The sequence below is a fragment of the Choloepus didactylus genome, chromosome 16, assembly GCF_015220235.1.
Source record: "Choloepus didactylus isolate mChoDid1 chromosome 16, mChoDid1.pri, whole genome shotgun sequence".
Lineage (NCBI taxonomy): Eukaryota > Metazoa > Chordata > Mammalia > Pilosa > Megalonychidae > Choloepus > Choloepus didactylus.
The window spans coordinates 83730458-83746493 of record NC_051322.1 but is presented as its reverse complement, the minus strand read 5'-3'; positions in this window follow the sequence as shown (position 1 = coordinate 83746493).

The window sequence follows — 16036 nt, the reverse complement described above, 5'->3', positions numbered from 1 at the left end:
GGAACACTCACTCCAGCATTTAGAGAGGAAAGTGCTGCTGAAAAGGCCCTTAGGATGGGATAGACTCCTGATCTCTCAAGCCCAAAGGATGCAACATCATTCTGTTAATGACTCTCAGATTTTGAAATCTAATGGAGTTTGTCCTGCAGGTTTTAGGAACTGTTTTGGTCCTGTTAACCCTGTTTTCCTTACTGTTTCTACTTATGGCAATGGGAATGTTTATCCTATGAATGTCCCTTCTTTGTATATTATAAGCACATAACTTGTTCTTTGTTCACAGATCCACACCTAAAGGACAATTATGCCTTAGGATTGACCACACCTGTAATTGATTTTGATGGGATCTTGTACTTAACTATAGTTACTGAAATGATTTAAGTTTCTGTGATACTGTTGTGGGATGAATCTATTTTGCATATGGAAAGAAATGTCATTTTGGGGTCCAAAGGATGGAATGTGCCATTTGAATGTATAATCTCCCCCAAAATGTCACTATCTTTGATGTAATCTTGTGTGGGCAGATGTATGAGTTTTGATTAGATTTTGCTTACTTGAGTGTTTCCATGGAGATGCATCCCACACAACAGTGGGTAATCACTCTAATTTGATAATTTCCATTGAGATGTTGCTCCACCCATTCAGGGTGGGTATGAATTAAATTACTGGAGCATTACATAAGCCCAGACAGAAGGAGGAAGCTTCCTACAGCCAAGAGGGACACTTTGAAGAATGCACTGGAACTGAGAGAGGAACTTCAGCTTACAGAGACATTTTGAAGATGGCCTTTTGAAAGCAGACTTTTGTTCTGGAGAAGCTAAGAGAGGCCAAACAGCCCAAGAGCAACTGAGAGTGACATTTTGGAGAGAATCTGAAGCATGGAGAGGAACATCCTGGGAGCAAGCCATTTTGAAACCAGAACTTGGAACAGATATCAGCCATGTGCCTTCCCAGCTAATGGAGGTTTTCTGGATACCATTGGCCATCCTCCAGTTAAAGTACCCAATTGTTGATGTGGTACCTTTGAAACTTTATGGCATTAGGACTGTAACTGTGTAACCAAATAAACACCCTTTATAAAAGCCAGTCCATTTCTGGTGTTTTGCATTCCAGCAGCATTAGCAAATTAGAACATGAGTCTTAAAAAATTGGTTCACCCTGTGATGCCTCAGATCACTGTGATTTTTTGCTGAAGAGGTGGTGCCTAACATCCTGTAATTCCAGACTGGTGTAAGGAGGTGTGGTCTGTGGTCATTTTCCCCAAGCTCTGGTTTCTGGTTCTGAATAGAAGGTGGGTAATAGAGCTGGGACACACCCCTTCCCTCTTAGAGAAGATAGACTACATAGGGTAAGGTCATTAGCATTTCAATGGGCCATCAGGAAGAACTTCTGAAAAAAACACACTTCAAGGAATATTCTTTAAAAGGATGGTTCAGAAGATATCTAATATGTCCAGAAGGAAATGATTGAGATATTTTCAGATGAAAGAGAATAAATATACCTGAGAAAGAAATACCATGTTTGATATGAGACTGAACACTATATTTGTTTTGTGCCTTTCTACATGTCCATCATTATTATTAATATTAACATTTTGCTTGGCCACTAGGACATGATTGGGTAATTAGTGAGGTGGGAACCAGGACCCTAGATGAGATATTGGTACTACAACCAGGTTAACTTAATTATTGTGGCAATGTTCCTATGAATTCTTAAGGGAATGTCCCTGTTCTTAAGCATAATACTACAAGAATAATTAAAGAAACTGACATTTTTAAACAAATTTCCTATTGTTAAAGAAAACCTTATTATAGAAGAAATATGATACATTGTTAACTTGGTGAAAAAACAAATTTAATAAATGCACTTCACATATGTGGGTTTCCTTCCTCATGAAGACACAAGGTCAGATCAGGGTGAGATTACACTGACCAGATTTCATGGGATATAAGAAGAATGGTCACAGTCAGTGCCACTTGGGCCTACTCCCTTGTGCTTCAGCAAATTTGGAAATGGAGAGGTTGGGGAAACCTTCTTCCTTTGCTTTCAGATCTGGAAAAAAATATGTGCCACATTTGTGATTAATCTACCCCAAGTCCAGCACCAGGTTAAAGGGGGACTTGGGGTGGGCATTCACAATTACCTGTGGATCATTCTCACTGACAGAGCCAGGGTATATTGACCCCCAGAACATGGATTTCCCTCAGGGCAATGATAATTCCTGCACAAAGGAACAAACAATATTCTGTGTGCACCATCAAGCCAGCCCTTTGAGAGTCTCCATCCCTGTCCCCAGTCATGCCTCCAACACACTCAAAACAAGAAATATCAGCCTTTCCACATATCTTGTGGTCTCTGCATCACAGGACCACCTTGACTTTCACTCAGCATTTAGGCCCAGAATGACACTTCTGGCAAGAACAAACAGAGCAAGAAGTCCCACCATTAAGACAGCCATGAGCCAATCCTGTCAGCTATAAACAGTGGACATGGCAGACACATCAAAGTTGTCCAAATTTCTCTGACTTCTAGTTGGTTCATTGAATGTACATGGACATGCCTCATGGCAGGCTCTGCTAAGTGAGCACCCAGGATGCTTAGCTGCATGTCTTAGAACCAGCAGTAATTTCTTTTCCATTGGAAAAGCACAGCAGGCCCAAGCTTGGCCAGGGGCACTTCATTAAAGCCCTGGTTATCCCACACCCAATTGGAATTTGCCCTTGGGCATTCCAGTATAGAATGATCCAAGGAGAGTCAAACCCTCACCATCCATCAGGGCTGCAGGTGATCCTCAGGGCTACAGAATCATCATCATACACCTACAACAATACACAGGCCACAACACCTCAACCATACCTGCATAGTTGGGGAACCCCTTATATTTTCAGACCACATGGCATCCATGGGGATAGAGGCCTGTGGCTTTCCATCCTGATGCCTATTTTGTGGCAGGTGAGGGTGAGCATAAATTGTGTATGTGCATTCCAAATGCCCACCAGAATTCAAGGCTGCTTTGGGACCTTGGCTCACTCTGTCTCCTCCACAGTTTCAAGCCCCAGTGAGACTTCTTCCCTGAGGTTTCTTAACTTAGGATTTCCTGCTGTATATTTGGCACACCTGGGTACAGGTATTCCTATTTGTAGTAATGGGAAAGATTCAGAAACACTTTGTGTGTTGTGCAGCTGATTCTGCACACAAGTCTTAGCAGAGAAGCCTCTCTTTGAAAGTGGAAGTGAGGAATGTGAAGTCATGTAACTGGAACTAGGTGACAAGCAGTGAAAAAGGTAACCTAGGACTGTGCAGTAATAAAAAATACCCCAAGAAAAATACATGGACTGTATGAAGAGTACTGTTTATAATATTTGAAATCTTTAATCAAATGCCTGGTAGATAACCAATTAATGCAAACTTGTGCAATGTGGGAAACAAAGTAGTTATTTCAGGTTACTTGCTTTCCTGAAACTTTGCTTTGTTTTATTATAAACTGGTGATTTTTTGATATTTTTCTGTTTTTGTAGCTTATAGATAATGTTTAAAATGAATTCAATACAATGAAAGAAACAAAAATTAAACTTCTCATTTAAAACATGATCACCATGGGGTTACAATAATTTTCTGCCAATCCAGCCTAAAATTCATACACTCAAATTCATCAGGAAGAACCTCTAAAAAGAAACACAATTTGAGGCATATTCTTTAGAGTGATGGTTCAGCAGTTTTCTAACATGTCCAGATGAAGGAAATAATTGAGATATATTCAGTTGAAAGAGAAAAAATATACCTGTAAAAGAAATGCCAGGTTTGATATGAGACTGGACACTGATTTTGTTTTGTGCCTTTCTACAATTCTATCATTATTATTACTATTAACAATTTCCTTGATGTCTAGGACAAGATTGGGTAGTTTTGAGGTGGGGACCTGGCCCCTAGATGAGATATTTGTACTACAACCAGGTTAATTTAATGATTGTGGCAATGTTCCTGTTAACATATAAGAGAATGTCTCTGTTCTTTAATGAAACACTACAAGGATAATTAAAGAAACTGACTTTTTTTAGACATAAATTTCCTATTGTAAAAGAAAACCTTATTATGCAAGGAATAAGAAACAATGTTAACTCAGTGAAAAATTAAATTACATAAATGCCCTTCACGTGTGTTGGTTCCCCTCCTCATGAAGACACATGGTCAAATCAGGATGAGATTACACTTTCATGGGATATGAGAAGAATGGTCACAGTCAGTGCCACTTAGGCCTATTCCCTTGGGCTTCAGCAAATTTGGGAAAAAGGGTTCAGGGAAGCCTTCTTCCTTTGCTAATAAACATTCTTTCAGATCTGGAATAAATTATGTGCCACATTTTTGGTTAATCTCTTTTGGTTAATCTCTTCCAAGTCCAGCAGCATGTATAAGTGCTGTGGTGTCGTTCACACTTACCTGTGGATAATTTCCACGTACAGAACCAGGATGTGTTTCCCAGAACAGGGATTTTCCTCAGGGCACTGATAATCCCTGTACCAAAGAACAAACAATATTCAGTGTACACCATCATGCCTGTCCTCTGGGAGTCTCAATTCCTGTCCCCAATCATGCCTCCAATCCACTCAACACAAAAAATATCAGCCTGTCCACATATTATGTGGCCTCTTAATCACAGGACAACCTTGACTGTCACTCAGCATTTAGGCCCAGAATGAGACATCTGGCAAGCACAAATAGAGCAAGAATTCCCACCACTAAGAGAGCCATGAGCCAGTCCTCATGTCAGCTATAAATAGTGGAAAGGGCAGATACATCAAAATTGTCCAAATTTCCCTGTCTTCAAGTGGGTTCATTGAATCCACATGGGAATGCCTCATGGTGAGCTCTGCTAAGTGAATACCCAGGATGCTAAGCTGCACGTATTAGATCGAGCAGTAATTTCTGTGCCATTGGAAAAGAAAGGCAGCCCCAAGCTTGGCCAGGGGCACTTCATTAAAGCCCTGCCTACTACACACTCAATTGGAATTTGCTCTTGGGCTTTCACTTATAACATCCTCCAGGGAGAGTCAAAACCTCACCATCCATTGGGGTTGCAGGTGATCCTTGGGGCTCCAAAATCATCCCCATATGCCCAATACAAACTGCACAGGCCACAACACCTCCACCTTCACCTGCACAATTGGGGATCCCCTTATTTTTCAAGAACAAAAGGCAGCTTTGTGGATAGTGGCCTGTTGCTTAGCATCCTGATGCCAACTGTGAGGCAGGTGAGGGTCAGCATAATTTGTGCATGCACATTCAAGAACCAGCCAGAATTCTAGGCTGCTTTGGAACCTCAGCTGACTCGATCTCCTTCACAAGTTTGACCCCAGTGGGATTTTTTCCATGATGATTTCTTAACTTGGGATTTCCTGCTGTATAATTGACACTCCTGGGTAAAGGGATTCCTATTTGGAGTTATGGGAAAGACTCAGAAACACATTGTGTGGTGTGTAGCTCATTATGCATGGAAGACTCAGCAGAGAAGTCTCTATTTGAAAGTGTATATGAGGGATGTGTACACATGTAACTGGAAATAGATGACAAGAGGGGAAACAGGAAAACTAGGACTGTGCAGCAATAAACAATACCCCAATAAAGATACATGGACTGTATAAAGAGTACTGTTTAGAATATTAGAAATTTTAATCAATTACCTTGAAGATAACCCATTAATGCAGACTTGTGCAATGTCAGAAACAAAGAAGTAATTTCAGGTTACCAGCTTTCCTGAGACTTTGTTTCGCTTTATTATAAAGTGGTGATTTTGTTACTTGTGGGTTGTTGTAGCTTATAGATAATGTTTAAAATGAATTCAATACAATGAAAGAAACAAAAATTAAACTTAACATTTAAAAAAAAGATCACCATGAGGGCACAATAATTTTCTGCCAATACAGCCTAAATTTTGTAAACTCAATTTCATCAGGAAGAACCTCTGAAAAAAAAAACACAACTTGAGGAACATTCTTTAAAAGGGTGGTTCAGCAGTTTTCTGATATGTCCAGATGAAGGAAATAATTGAGATATATACAGATGAAAGAGAATAAGTATACCTGAAAAAGAAATGCCATGTTTGATATGAGACTGGACCCTATTTTTCTTTTGTGCCTTTCTGCATTTCTATCATTATTATCAGTATTAATGTTTTGCTTGTTTGATAGGACATGATTGGGTAATTTTGGAGGTTGGGTCCAGGCCCCTTGATGAGATATTTTTACTACAACCAGGTTAATTTAGTGATTGTGATAATGTTCCTGTGAATACATAAGGGACTGTGTCTGTTCCTAAGGGAAATATTACAAGAATAATTAAAGAAACTGACATTTTTTAAAACATAAATTTAAAATTTTTAAAGAAAACCTTATTATACAAGGAATATGAAACAATGTAAAATCTGTAATTAAAGAAATTAAGTGAAGACAATTCACATGTTTTGGTTTCCCTCATGAAAGTGCAAGGTCAGATTAGGGTGAGATTACACAGACTTGCTTCCAAGGGATATGAGAAGTATGGTCACAGTCAGTGCCACTTGGGCCTACACCTGTGGGCATCATATATTTGGGAATGGAGATGTTGGGGAAGTCTTCTTCCTTTGCTAATAAACTTGCTTTCAGAACTGGAACAAAATATGTGCCACATCTGTGGTGAATCTCTCCCAAGTCCAGCATCATGTAAAAGGGGGACTTGGGGTTGGCATTCACATTGACAAGTGTATCATTCTAGCTGAAATAGCCAGGGTATGTTGGCTCCCATGACAGGGATATACCTCAGGGCAATGATAATTCCTAGACAAAGGAACAAGAACATTCAGTGTACATCATCATGTCTGCCCTCTGGGAGTCTCCATCCCTATCCCAAATCATGCCTCCAACTCACTCAACACAAAAAATATCAGCCTCTCCACATATCATGTGTTCTCTTCATCACAGGACCACCTTGACTGTCACTCAGCATTTAGGCCCAGAATGAGACTTAGGGAAAGCATAAATAGAGCATGAAATCCCACCACTAAGACAGCCATTAGCCAATCCTCATGTCAGCTATAAACAGTGGACAGAGCAGACACATCAAAGTTGTCCAAATTTCCCAGACTTAAAGTGGGTTCATTGATGGCACATTGGCATGCCTCATGGTAGGCTCTGCTAAGTGAGCACCCAAGATTGTAAGCTGTATGTCTTAGATCCAGCGGTAATTTCTGTACCATTGGAAAGAAAAGGCAGGCCCAACCTTGTCCATGAGTGCTTCATTAAACTTCCACCTTCCCCACACCCAATTGGAATTTGCCCTTTGGCATTTGTGTATAGCAGCCTCCAGGGAGACACAAGTGCTCATGATACATTGGGACTGCAGTTGATCCTCAGGGCTGCAGGATCATCCTCATATACCTATAATATTCTGCACAGGCCCCAAAACCTCCACCATCACCTGCACACTTGGGGAGCCCAATATATTTTCAGACCACAGGGCCGACATTGGAATAGTACCCTGTGGCTTAGCAACCTGGTACCTATTGTGAGCCATGAAAGGGCCAGTGTAATTTGTGGATGCACATTCCATGCATCCTCCAGAATTCTAGGCCTACTTGGAACCTGGGCTGACTCTGTCTCCTCAACAGGTTTGAGCCCCAGTGAGATTTCTTCCCTGAGGTTTCCTAACTTTGGGTTTCCTGCTGTATATTAGGCACACCTGGGTAAAGGGATTCCTATTTGGAATAATGGGAAAGATTCAGAAAAACTTGGTGTAGTGTATAGCTGATTCTGCACACAAGGCTCAGCAGAGAAGCCCCTATTTGAAAGTAGATATGAGCAATGTAAAGTTGTGTAACTGGAACTAGATGACAAGAGTGGGAAACAGGAATCCTAGGACTGTGCAGCAATAAAAAATACCCCAAGAAACTCACATGGTCTGTATGAAGATTACTGATTATAATATTAGAAGTTTTAGTCAGATGACTTGAAGATAACCCATTAATGCAAACTTGTGCAATGCAGGAAGCAAAGAAGTTATTTCAGGTTACTAGCTTTCCTGAGACTTGACTTTGTTTTATTATCAAGTGATTTTTGATACTTGTGTGTTGTTGTAGCTCATAGATAATGTTTAAAATGTATTCAATATAATGAAACAAAAGTTAAACTTATCATTAAAAAAATCAGCATGAGAGCACAATAATTTTGTGCCAATACAGCCTAAAATTCATAAACTCAATTTCATCAGGAAGAACCTCTGGAAAAAAAAAAACAATTTGAGGAATAGTCTTTAAAAGGATGGTTCAGCAGTTTTCTAATATGTCCAGATGAAGGAAATAATTGAGATATATTCAGATGAAAGAGAATAAATATACCTGAAATAAAATGCCATGTTTGATATGGGACTGGACACTATTTTTGTTTTGTGCCTATCTACATTTCTATCATTATTATTACTATTAACATTTTGCTTGTTTGATAGGACATGGTTAGGTAACTGTTGAGGTGGGGTCCAGGCCTTAGATGATATATTTTCACTACAATCAGGTTAACTTAATGACTGTGGTAAAGTTCCTGTGAATACATAAGAGACTGTCTCTATACTTAAGTGAAATGCTACAAGAATAATTAAAGAAACTGACATTTTTTAAAACATAAATTTAAAATTGTTAAAGAAAACCTTATACAAGGAATATGAAACAATGTTAAATTGGTGATAAAGGAAATCAAAGGAAGACACTTCACATGTGTTGGTTTCCCCTCCTCATGAAGGTACAGGGTCATATCAGGGTGAGATTACACTGACCTGCTTTCATAGGATATGACAAGAATGGTCACAGTCATGGCCACTAGGGCTTACACCCTTGGGCTTCAGACCATTTGGGAATGGAGATGTCAGGGAACTCTTTTTCTTTTGCTAATAAACTTGCTTTCAGATGTGGAATAAAATACGTGCCACATTTGTGGTTAATCTCTCCCAAGCCCAACACCATTTAAAAGGGGAATTGGGGTGGGCATTCACAGTTACATGTGTATCATCCTAACTTTCAGAGCCAGGTTATGTTGGCTCCCAGGACAGGGATTTCCCTCAGGGCAATGATAATTCCTGGACCAAGGAACAAATTTTATTCAGGGTGCACCAACATGCCTGCCCTCTGGGGGTCTCCATCACTGGCCCCAATCATGCCTCTGACCCACTCAACACATAATACATCAGCCTCTCCACATATCATATGTTAATCACAGGACCACCTTGACTGTAACTCAGCATTTAGGCCCAGAATGAGACTTCTTACAAGCATAAATAGAGCAAGAAATCCCACCACTAAGACAGCCATGAGCCTTTCCTCATGTCAGCTATGAATGGTGGACAAGGCAGACAAATCCAATTTCTCAAAATTTCCCAGACTTAGAGTGTGTTCATTGATGGCACATGGACATTCCTCATGGTAGGCTCTGCTAAGTGAGCCCCCAGGATGCTAAGCTGCATGTCTTAGATCCAGTGGTAATTTCTGTGCCATTGGAAAAAATACACAGACCCAAACTTGGTCAGGGTCACCTCATTAAACTTCCACCTCTCACAGAGCCTGAATTTGCCCCTAGACATTACTTTATAGCATCCTTAAGGGTGAGTCAAACCCTCAATATCCATTGGGGCTGCAGGTTATCCTCAGGACTGCAGAATCATCCTTACATACCTACAATAAACTGCAAATGATACAACAGTTCCACCATCACCAGCACTCTTGGGGAGCCCATTATATATTCAGACCACAAGGCAGACATTGGGATAGAGCACTGTTTCTTTGCAACATAATGCCTATTGTGAGGCAGAAGAGAGTCAGCCTCATTTGTGTGTGTGCATTCCAAGCTTCCACCAGAATTCTAGGCCACTTTGGAATCTGGACTGACTCTGTCTCTACCACAGGTTCAAGCCCTGGTGATATTTTTCCCTGTGGTTTCTTAACTTGGGATTTCTTGCTGTATAGTAGGCACACCTGGTTACAGGGATTCCTATTTGGATTAATGGGAAAGACTAAGAAACACTTGGTGTGGTGTTTAGCTGATTCTGCACACAAGGCTCACCAGAGAAGCCTCTATTTGAAAGAGGATATGAGGGATGTGAAGTCATGTAACTGGAACTAGATGACAAGAGGGGGAAACAGGAAACCTAGGACTGTGCAGCAATAAACAATACCCCAAGAAAGATACATGGACTGTATGAAGAATACTGTTTATAATATTAGAAATTTTAATCAGGTGCCTTGAAGACAACCCATTAATGCAAACTTTTCCAATGCAGGAAGCAAAGAACTTATTTCAGGTTACTAGCTTTCTTGAGACTTTGCTTTATTATAAAGTGGTGATTTTTTACTTGTGGGTTGTTGTAACTTATCGATAATGTTTAAAATGAATTCAATACAATGAAAGAAACAAAAAATAAACTTATTTAAAAGAAAATCACCATCAGGGCACAGCAATTTTCTGCCAATACATCCTAAAATTCATAAACTCAATTTCATGAGGAAGAACATCTGAAAAAAAAAAAAACAATTTGAGGACTATTCCTTAAAAGGATGGTTTAGCAGTATTCTAATTTGTACAGAAGGAAATAATTGAGACATATTCAGATTAAAGAGAATAAATATACCTGAAAAAGAAATGTCATGTTTGATATGACACTGGACAGTATTTTTGTTTTGTGCCTTTCTACATTTCTGTCATTATCACTATTAACATTTTGCTTGTTCAATAGGACATGATTGGGTAATTGTTGAGGTGGGGTCCAAGCCCTGAGATGAGATATTTTTACTACAGCCAGGTCAAATTAATGATGTTGGTAATATTACTGTGAATACATAAGAAACTGTCTCTGTTCTTAAGTAAAATACTACAAGAATAATTAAAGAAACTGACATTTTTTAAAACATAAATTTAAAATTGTTAAAGATACTTATATAAGGAGTATTTAACAATGTTAAATATGTTATAAAAGAAATTAAATATAGACAATTCACATGAGTTGATTTCCCTCCTAATGAAGGTGCATGGTCAGATCAGGGTGAGGCTACCGTGACCTGCTTTCATGGGATATGAGAAGAATGGTCACAGTCAGTGCCACTTGGGCCTATGCCATTGGGCTTCAGCACATTCAGGAATGGAGAGGTTGGGGAAGACTTTTTCTTTGGCTAATAAACTTGGTTTCAGATCTGGAACAAAATATATTCCACTTTTGTGGTTAATGTCTCCCAAGTCCAGCACCATGAAAATGGTGGACTTGGGGTGTGTATTCACAGTTACAAGTGTATCATTCTAACTGATGGAGCCAGGATATGTTGGCTCCCAGAACAGGTGTATCCCTCAGGGCAATGATAATTCCTGGACAAAAGAACAAACAATATACACTGAACACCATCATGCCTGTCCTCTGGGAGTCTCAATCCCTGTCCCCAATCATGCCTCCAACACACTCAATAGAAAAAACATCAGCCTCTCCAAATATCATGTGTCCTCTGCATCATAGGACCACCTTGACTGTCACTCAGCATTTAGGCACAGAATGAGACTTCTGACAAGCATAAATACAGCAAGACATCCCACCACTATGACATCCATGAGCCAATCCTCATGTCAGCTATCAATAGCAGACAGGGCAGACACATCAAAATTGTCCAAATTTCCCAGACTTAAAGCAGGTTCATTGACTGCACATGGGCATGCCTCATGGTAGGTTCTGCTAAGTGAGCACGCAGGATGCTAAGCTCCATGTCTTAGAACCAGTGGTAATTTCTGTGTCATTGGGAAAAAAAGACAGGCCCAAGCTTGGTCAGGCGTAGTTCATTAAACTTCTGTCTTCCCCACAGCCAATTGGAATTTGCCCTTTGGCATTCCTGTATAGCATCCTTCAGGGGGAGTCAAATTCTCACCATTCATCAGGGCTGCAGGAGATCCTTGGGGCTGCAGAATTATCCTCATATGCCTACAACAAATGGCCCTGGCCACAATAGCTCCATCAGCAGCAGAACACTTGGAGAACCCATTATATTTTCAGACCACAGGGCAGCCTTTGGGTAGAGCCCTGTTGCTTGGCAACCTGATGCCTAATGTGAGGCAGGAGAGATTCAGTATCATTTGTGCATGCACATTTGAAGTACCCACCAGAATTCTAGGCTGCTTTGGAAACTGGGCTGACTCTGTCTCCTCCACAGGTTTGAGCCCCAGTGAGATTTTTCCCTGAAATTTCTCAACTTGGGATTTCTGGCTGTATATTAGGCACAACCATGTGCAAGTATTCCTATCTGTAGTATAGGGAAAGACCCAGAAACAGTTGATGTGGTGTGTAGCTGATTCTGCACATGAGGTTCAGCAGAGAAGCCTCTATTTGAAAGTGGATATGAGGGATGTGAAATCATGTAACTGGAAGTAGATGACAAGAGGGGGAAACAGGAAACTTAGGATGCACAACAATAAACAATACCCCAAGGAAGATACATGGACTGTATGAAGAGTACTGTTTATAATACTAGAAATTTTAATCAAGTGCCTTGAAGATAACCCATTAATGCAAACTTTTGCAATGCAGGAAGCAAAGAACTCATTTCAGGTTACTAGCTTTCCTGAGACTTTGCTTTGCTTTATTATAAAGTAGTGAGTTTTGATACTTGTGTGTTGTTGTAGCTTATAGATAATGTTTAAAACGAATTCAATACAATGAAAAAAAAAAAACAAAAATTAAACTTATCATTTAAAAAACACCACCATGGGGGCACAATAAATATCTTCCAATACAGCCTAAAATTCATAAACTCAATTTCTTCAGGAAGAACCTCTGAAAAAAAAAAAAAAAAAAACAATTTGAGGAATATTCTTTAAAAGAATGGTTCAGCAGTTTTCTAATATGTCCAGAAGAAGGAAATAATTGATATATATTCAGATTAAAAAGCATAAATATACCTGAAAAAGAAATGCCATGTTTGATATGAGACTGGACCCTATTTTTGTTTTCTGCCTTTCTACATTTCTATCATTATTATTCCTATTAACATTTTGCTTGGTCAATAGGACATGATTGGTTAATTGTTGAAGTGGGGTCCAGGCCCCTAGATGAGATATTATTACTACAACCAGGTTAATTTAATGATTGTGGTAATGTTCCTGAATACATAAGAGACTGTCTCTGACCTTAAGTGAAATACTACAAGAATAATTAAAGAAACTGACATTATTAAAAGATAAATTTAAAATTGTTAAGGAAACCTTATACGAGGAATATGAAACAATGTTAAATCAGTGAGAAAAGAAATTAAATATAGACACTTCACATGAGTTAGTTTCCCTCCTCATTAAGCTGCAGGGTCAGATCAGTGTGATATTACACTGGCCTGCTTTCATGAGATATGAGACGGGTCACAGTCAGTGCCACTTGGGCCTACTCCCTTGGGCTTCAGCACATTTGGGAATGTAGAGGTCAGGGAAGTTTTCTTCCTTTGCTGATAAACTTGCTTTCTGATCTGGAGAAAAATATGTGCAAAATTTGTAGTTAATCTCTCCCAAGTCAAGCAACATGTAAAGGGGGTACTTGGGGTGGTCACTCACAGTTACATGTGTATCAGTCTAACTGAAAGAACCAGGGAATATTGGCTCCCAGAACAGGGATATCCCTCATGGCAATAATAATTCCTGGACCAAGGAAAAACCAGTATTCAGTGTACACCATCTTGCCTGCCTTCTGGATGTCTCAATTTCTGTCCCCAATCATGCCTCCAATCCACTCAACACAAAAAAATAGGCCTCTCCACATCATATGTTCTCTTCATCACAGGACCTCCTTGACTTTCACTCAGTATTTAGGCCCAGAATGTTACTTCTGGCAAGCATAGAGAAAGTAATCCCACGACTAAGACAGCCATGAGCCAATCATGTCAGCTATAAACAGTGTATAGGGCAGACACATCAAAATTGTCCAAATTTCCCTGATTTAAGTGGGTTCATTGACTGCACATTGGCATGTCTCATGGCAGGCAGGCTTTGCTAAGTAAGCACCTGGGATGCTCAGCTGAATGTTTGGTTCCAGTGGTAATTTCTGTGCCATTGGAAGAAAAAGAGTCCCAACCTTGGCCAAGGGCACTTCATTATACTTCTGCCTACCCTACACCCATTTGGAATTTGCCCTTGGGCATTCCTGTATAGCATCCTCCAGGGAGAGTCAAATCCTCACCATCCATCAGGGCTTCAGGTGATCCTCAGGACTGCAGATTCTTCTTCATATACCTACAAAAACTTCACAGGCCATAACACCTCCACCAACACCTGGACACATAGGGAGCCCATTATATTTTCAGACCCCAGGGCAGCCATTGGTATAGAGCCCTGTTGCTTAGCAACCTGATGTCTATTGTGAGGCAGGAGAGGGTCAGTTTAATTTGTGCATGCACGTTCAAAGTATCTGTCTGAATTCTAGGCCACTTTGGAACCTGGGCTGTCTCTGTCTCCTCCACAGGTTCAAGCCCCATTGAGATTTCTTCACTGTGTTTTCTTAGCTTTGGATTTTCTGCTGTATATTAAGCACACCTTGCTACAGGGATTCCTATTTGGAGGAATAGGAGAGATTCTGAAACTCTTGGTGTGGTGTGTAGCTGATTCTGCACACAGGACTCAACAGAGAAGCTTCTATTTGAAAGTGGATATGAGGGATGTGAAGTCATGAAACTGGAACTGGATGACAAGAGGTGGAGACAGAAAAGCAAGTACTGTGCAGCAATAAACAATCCCCCAAGGAAGATATATGGACTTTATGAAGGGTACTGTTTATATTAGAAATTTTATTCAAATGCCTTGAAGATAACCCATTAATGCAAACTTGTGCAATGCATGAAGCAAGGAAGTTATTTCAGGTTACTAGCTTTCCTGAGACTTTGCTTTGCTTTATTATAAAGTGGTGATTTCTGATGCCTGTGTGTTGTTGTAGTTTATAGATAGTGAGGAAACTGAATTCAATACAATGAAAGAAAAAAAATTAAACTTTCATTTAAAAAAAAAAAAAAACACCAAGAGGGCACAATAATTTTCTGCCAATACTGCCTAAAATTCATAAACTCAATTTCATCAGGAAGAACTTCTGAAAAAAAAACACAGATTTTTTTAAAAGGATGGTTCAGCAGTTCTCTAATATGTCTAGATGAAGGAAATAATTGAGATATATTCAGATGAAAGAGAATAAATGTACCTGACATAGAAATGCCATGTTTGATATGAGACTGTACACTATTTTTGTTTTGTGCCTATCTACATTTCTATCAGTATTATTACTATTAACATTTTGCTTCTACAATTGTATATGATTGGGTAATTGTGTTGGGGTCCAGGCCCCTAGATGGGATATTTTTTCTACCACCAGGTTAATTTAATGATTGTGGTAATGTTCCTGTGAATTCATAAGAGATTGTCTCTGTTCTTATGTGAAATGCTACAAGAACAATTAAGGTAACTGACATTTTTAAAAGATAAATAAAAAATTGTTAAAGAAAACCTTATTACACAAGGAATATGAAACAATGTTAAATCCATGATAAAAGAAATTAAATAAACACACTTCACATGCATTGGTTTACCTCTTCATGAAGGTGCAGAGTCATATCAGGGTGGGATTACACTGACCTGCTTTCATGGGATATGAGAAGAATGGTCACAATCAGTGCCACTTGGACCTAATCCCTTGGGCTTCAAAACATTCAGGAATGAAGAGGTCAGTGATGTCTTCTTCCTTTGCTAATAAACTTGTTTTCAGATCTGGAAAAAATATGTGCCACATTTGTGGTTAATTTCTCCCAAGTCCAGCACCATGTAAAAGGGGGATTAGTGTGGGCATTCAAAGTTACATGTATATCATTCTAAATGACAGAGCCAGGGTATGTTGTCTCCCAGAAAAGGGATATCCCTCATGGGAATGATAATTCATGAATCAAGAAACAAAAATATTCAGTGCACACCATCATGACTGCCCTCTGGGTATTTCCATCCCTGTCCCCAGTCATGCCTCCAACCCAGTC